The sequence below is a fragment of the Schistocerca serialis genome, chromosome 7, assembly GCF_023864345.2.
Source record: "Schistocerca serialis cubense isolate TAMUIC-IGC-003099 chromosome 7, iqSchSeri2.2, whole genome shotgun sequence".
NCBI classification, from domain to species: domain Eukaryota; kingdom Metazoa; phylum Arthropoda; class Insecta; order Orthoptera; family Acrididae; genus Schistocerca; species Schistocerca serialis.
This window is the reverse complement of record NC_064644.1, coordinates 551,433,457-551,438,999: the sequence shown is the minus strand read 5'-3', so window position 1 is coordinate 551,438,999 and position 5,543 is coordinate 551,433,457.

The following is a 5,543-nucleotide window of genomic DNA, read 5'->3' as shown; positions in this document are numbered from 1 at the left end:
AAGCTAAAACTCTTTGATACTCCGGCACTTAAGTCTGACACATTTCTGGAGCAAAATTCTGCAACACAATTTAACAGGTAAAATCAGGACAAGAAAGAGCGAAGTGTGTCTGACCATAAGACTGTACTCGATTATAATCCCGACGTATCCACAATGATGCACAGCTTTCGCCGCAAACTAAATACACTACTGACCATTAAAATTGCTACACCACGAAGATGACGTGCTACAGACGCGAAATTTAACCGACAGCAAGAAGATGCTGTGATATTCACACAAGGCTGGCGCCGGTGGCAACACCTACAACGTGTTGACATGAGGAAAGTTTCCAACCGATTTCTCATACACAAACAACATTTGACTGGCGTTGCCTGGTGAAACGTTGTTGTGATGCCTTGTGTAAGGAGGAGAAATGCGTACCATCACGTTTCCGACTTTGATAATGGACGGATTGTATCCTGTCGCTGTTGCGGTTTATCAAACCGCGACACTGCTGCTCGTGTTGGTCGAGATCCAATGACTGTTAGCAGAATATGGAATCGATGGGTTCAGGAGGGTAATACGGAACGCCGTGCTGGATCCCAACGGCGTCATATCACTAACAGTCGAGATGACAGGCATCTTATCCGCATGGCTGTAACGGATCGTGCAGCCACGTCTCTATCTCTGAGTCAACAGATGGGGACGTTTGCAAGACAACAACCATCTGCACGAACAGTTCGACGACTTTTACAGCAGCTTGGACTATCAGCACGCAGACCATGGCTGCGGTTACCCTTGATGCTGCACCACAGACAGGAGCGTCTGCGATGTTGTACTCAACGACGAACCTGGATGCACCAATGGCAAAACGTCATTTTTTCGGATTAATCTAGTTTCTGTTTACAGCATCATGATGGTCGCATCCCTGGTTGGCGACATCGCGGTGAACGCACATTGGAAGCGTGTAGTCGTCATCGCCATACTGGCGTATCACCCGGCGTGATGGTATGGGGTGCCATTGGTTACACGTCTCGGTCACCTCTTGTTCGCATTGACGGCACTTTGAACAGTGGACGTTACATTTCAGATGTGTTACGACCCGTGGCTCTACCCTTCATTCGATACCTGCAAAACCCTACATTTCAGCAGGACAATGTACGACCGCATGTTGCAGGTTCTGTGCGGACCTTTCTGGATACAGAAAATGTTCGAATGGTGCCGTGGCCAGCACATTCTCCAGATCTCTCACCAACTGAAAACGTCTGGTCAGTGGTGGTCGAGCAACTGGCTCGTCACAATACGCCAGCCACTACTCTTCATGAACTATGGTGTTGAAGCTGCAGGGGCAGCTGTATCTGTGCACGCCATCCAAGCTCTGTTTGACTCAATGCCCAGGCGTATCCGTTATTACGGCCAGAAGTGGTTGTTCTGGGTACTGTTTTCTCAAGATCTATGCACCCAAATTGTGTGAAAATGTAATCACATGTCAGTTCTAGTATAATATATTTGTCCAGTGAATACCCGTTTATCATCTGCATTTCTTCTTGGTGTAGCAATTTTAATGGCCAGTAGTGTACAATGCAATCAAAGGATACTGATGTTTCTCGATCAAATGTCACTTCTCCAAAGTATCAAGAGAGGCCTTAATCAAAACAGAAAGTGGTAGTCACGTGCAGTGAAACTGAAATGGATGCTATATGTTCTTGAAGTATTTTTTACAATAGGATAGTGAGAGAGCGGAATCATTCATCCAGTATTCTTGGGATTCACCCGCATTCTTAGTCTTTTACAAGTTCCTGCGTTTATCAGTTACTACGGAATCGATGTAAAGCAGCTGATGAAATGCTTTAAAAACTCTGAAAGAAGAGCGCATATTTTGGCGTAATCAATAACAAAGAATAATTAGCTCTAATTGGTATTAACAACATACAGTCGTCCCTCTTTGAAAGGCAGCCACATCGCGTGGTCAAATTATTCTTACTTCCTTTCCATCACCAACTGCTTACCAATTATGAGTCAGTACTGTAACTGCGTAAGTGTTTGTGCGAAATTATACGTTTTTAAAGTACGTGAGCCACCTACTTTAGGATGAAATACGTTTTTGGATGGTAAGTAGAATTGGCTAATAATACAAGACATACAAAGAGTACATTTTTGTCTGTCATCTATGATAATACGTGACAAAGTATTAAAACAGCGAGTTAAGTGAAGTCTTTCATTTCGTGAAAATAATCAAAGAAGGTCTTGAAGCTCTCAGGAGTAAAAACGTCCGTGTTACATTTACCCAGGTTGAAGCAATTTCTGCGTCAGGACTTGTACCTGCATCAGGACTTGTACCTGCATCAGACAAGTTATACCTTAGATCGAAGGGGACTAAAGACCACAACACCTAGGATGGCGGCCGAGTTTTCACCTTTCTGCTTACTCTCCATCCAATAACCGCTGGCAGAGAATGACATTCGTTCTGTTTCCTAGCGCTAGCAGTGAGTTAAGCTTAGACGGCGAGAAACATCCAGTATGCTGCACTCTTGCGGTATATGGCGACAACGAAATTATTCAACTGCTGTTTTTCTTTTTCTTTTTTTTTTTTAAATACATGTGATTGTGTATCTGCAAACGTCTTAATGCGATTGAAGAAAAAATGTCAGATGACTTATCACCTTTTCAAACGTGAATCTGAAGGCGCCACTCCTACTGTTGACATTTGAAGACACAAGAACGGACAGCAGAAGCATGTTATGTTGGCAACCAAATGTCAGAGATGTAGAAACCTTAGCAAATGTTGATTTCATGTCGCCTGGAAAGCATCGACATCACAAGAAACCCGTAACACGAGTGGATGGTTTTGACAACGATGTTTTAAAGCGCTCCCTGTGAATGGTGTGTTTCAAATGTGTTAAGTACAGAGTATTTAGTTGAAGGAAGTGACGTAAGTGCAGCACGAACCTCATCTCTTATAAAATAGCACTATACAGGAAAAAACTTGGATCAACAGTGTATAACTTCATGAAACCTGTTTTGTTTCTATAAATTTTAAAGTTGTCCTTCTTACAAATTTCGTTCTGCTGGTATACTGATCTTTGGAGGACATCTTAACTTTTTCGAATAGTAACGATGTATCAGCAAACAAAAGTACACAGATTTTACACAGATTCACCATGAAATTTTGGCTGTATATGGATAAAATGCAGTGTCACGTTCAGCTGTACTGAAATATGCCAACAGTGTCACCAAGGCCCGACAAACGGAAGTGCTGCTGATGGGCAAGCGTGGACATCGACATCGACCACCGAGGGAAATGTCTGAGCAGTCGAGGAAATGATTCGTACCAATCGCAGGTTTTCAGACGATGAGGTTCTCGAGTGTCCCTGTGACAAAGGAGAGGATTTTCGTCTTTGGGGAACTACACGATTAACTGAATGTTCCGAACTTTGTGGACAAAGACTTGCTGTCTATACTGAAAAATATTTTCCTGTGTCTTTGTCACTTTGAATTGTAGTGCAGCATTCAATAAAAGTTACTTGGCTCGCCATAACAGTGGGATAGCCTAAGTGATGCATCGGGTTTAAAAGCACGGTTTATTCATATGTGTGCGGCGCAAAAAGGTAGGTGATACATGATATGATAAGTGCACACACCAAGGTCCTGGTACCTTGTACAATTGTTCACTGTGCGCGCCCTTGGCCACCCCGCACGTATCCAAACGGTAATCCAGTTACAGCCATACGTTCATTGGAATGTTTCTGTCAATGTCTATCACAAAAGCAGTGTTGCGTTCCTGCAGTTCTTGCAGCGTTTCTGGCATTGGAAGTACATAAACTTGGTCCTCATCTTAACTCCACAGGAAAGAATCATATGGCGTGAGATCTGGCGTGCTCGGGTTGCAAGGCAACAGACGGACATCACCTAGACCGTCGCGCCCCATCCAGCGATGTGGCAGTTCTCTGTTGAGAAAGGTACGGTAAATTGTGCTCCATTGTGGTGGCGCCCCGTCGTGTTGAAAAATCAAAGTGGAGGAATTAGACGTCAGCTGAGGCAACAACCGTAATTGGGACATAACGTAGGTACATGGAAACTGTCACAATCTGCTCGACGAAGAAAATCTTTTGTCTTCAATACGGCACAGAAAACACTTACTTTTGACGAATCCTTCTCCAGCTCCACAGAGGCACGCGGTAGTTCAGCAAGCCACGCTCTTGCGTTATGACGATTCATGTTTCCCGACAGAAGGAAACTTGGTTTGTTGCTGAATATCAATATTCCTGCAATGCCATCACCAACTTGCATAGCATGCTGCACTACGCTACAAAACTCTAGTCGGTGGACACAATCTTCGGAAGTCAGGTGTTGCAAACGGTATGATTTGAAATACAAACATCACCGCAAAACATTCCACACAGTTTTCTGTGGAATCTGCAGTCGATGGCTTGCACGAGAGCTTGATTTTTGTGCACTGCGCATAAACTTCTGTCTCACGTGCTCCACGGTTTCCTCTGAGACATGCAGTTGCCTGTGCTTTTTGGATTTATACAGACAAGCAGTATCACGAAACTGCGAACTAACGCAAAATTATCTGACGACCAGTACAGTTTGCCCGTATTTACGAACAAAAGCACACTGAAAAGTTGTAACCGACGAACACTTCGCGTATTGTAACATGAAAAAATTCTTCAGCTGGATTGCCGCCATCTTGTGCAGTACCATCACAGGCCTGCCACCTAGCGTGCATGTGAGCTACGAGGCGGGCGTTTTAAACTTGGTGAGTGTATCTACGTTTTCATGTACCACCCGCCTTTGTACATCGCGTGACGTACTTGTCAATAAACAGTACTTTCTAACCCAATGGATTAGTTAGGCTGAACCTGTACTTTCTGATGTCCCCTCGTAACGTGTCTTTCTCCGATCCTTAGTATGCCAGTTATAGTTTTCCTGATTACAACATTCTTCTGAGCAGTCCCTACCCAGTGATGAGACACAGTGACCATTTTTCCCTGAAATATTTTACCCAAGACGAGACCATCATCTTTAACCCACACAGTTCAGTTCCACGTCCTCAGTAAATATGGCAGCGGCAGCTTGCTCCTCGCTTACAGCCGTTCGCAGCACCAACACAGCAAGGCCTTAATGACAAACTGCCTATTTGCTTCTGTCTCGGGTTCTTCGGCCGACGTTCGTCTGATGATTTTACTGACGTTCCGCCAGCACGAGTGGTTGGCATTGTCAAAGCTTCGCCCTCCATTGCCGGTGGTGAACTGGAGCCGAGCTCGCGGCCGCAGACTATATGACCTCAGAAGTTAAGTCTCATAGTGCTCAGAGCCATTTTTTTTTTTTTGAACCAAAGAAAAATTTGGAGTAGGAATTAAAATGTGGTTCAAATGGCTCTCAGCACTACGGGACTTAACATCGGAAGTCATCAGTCCCCTAGAACTTAGAACTACTTAAACCTAACTAACCTAAGGACATCACACACATCCATGCCCGCGGCAGGATTCGAACCTACGACCGTAGCCGTCTCGTGGTTCCAGACTGAAACGCCTAGAACCGCTCGACCACAGCGACCG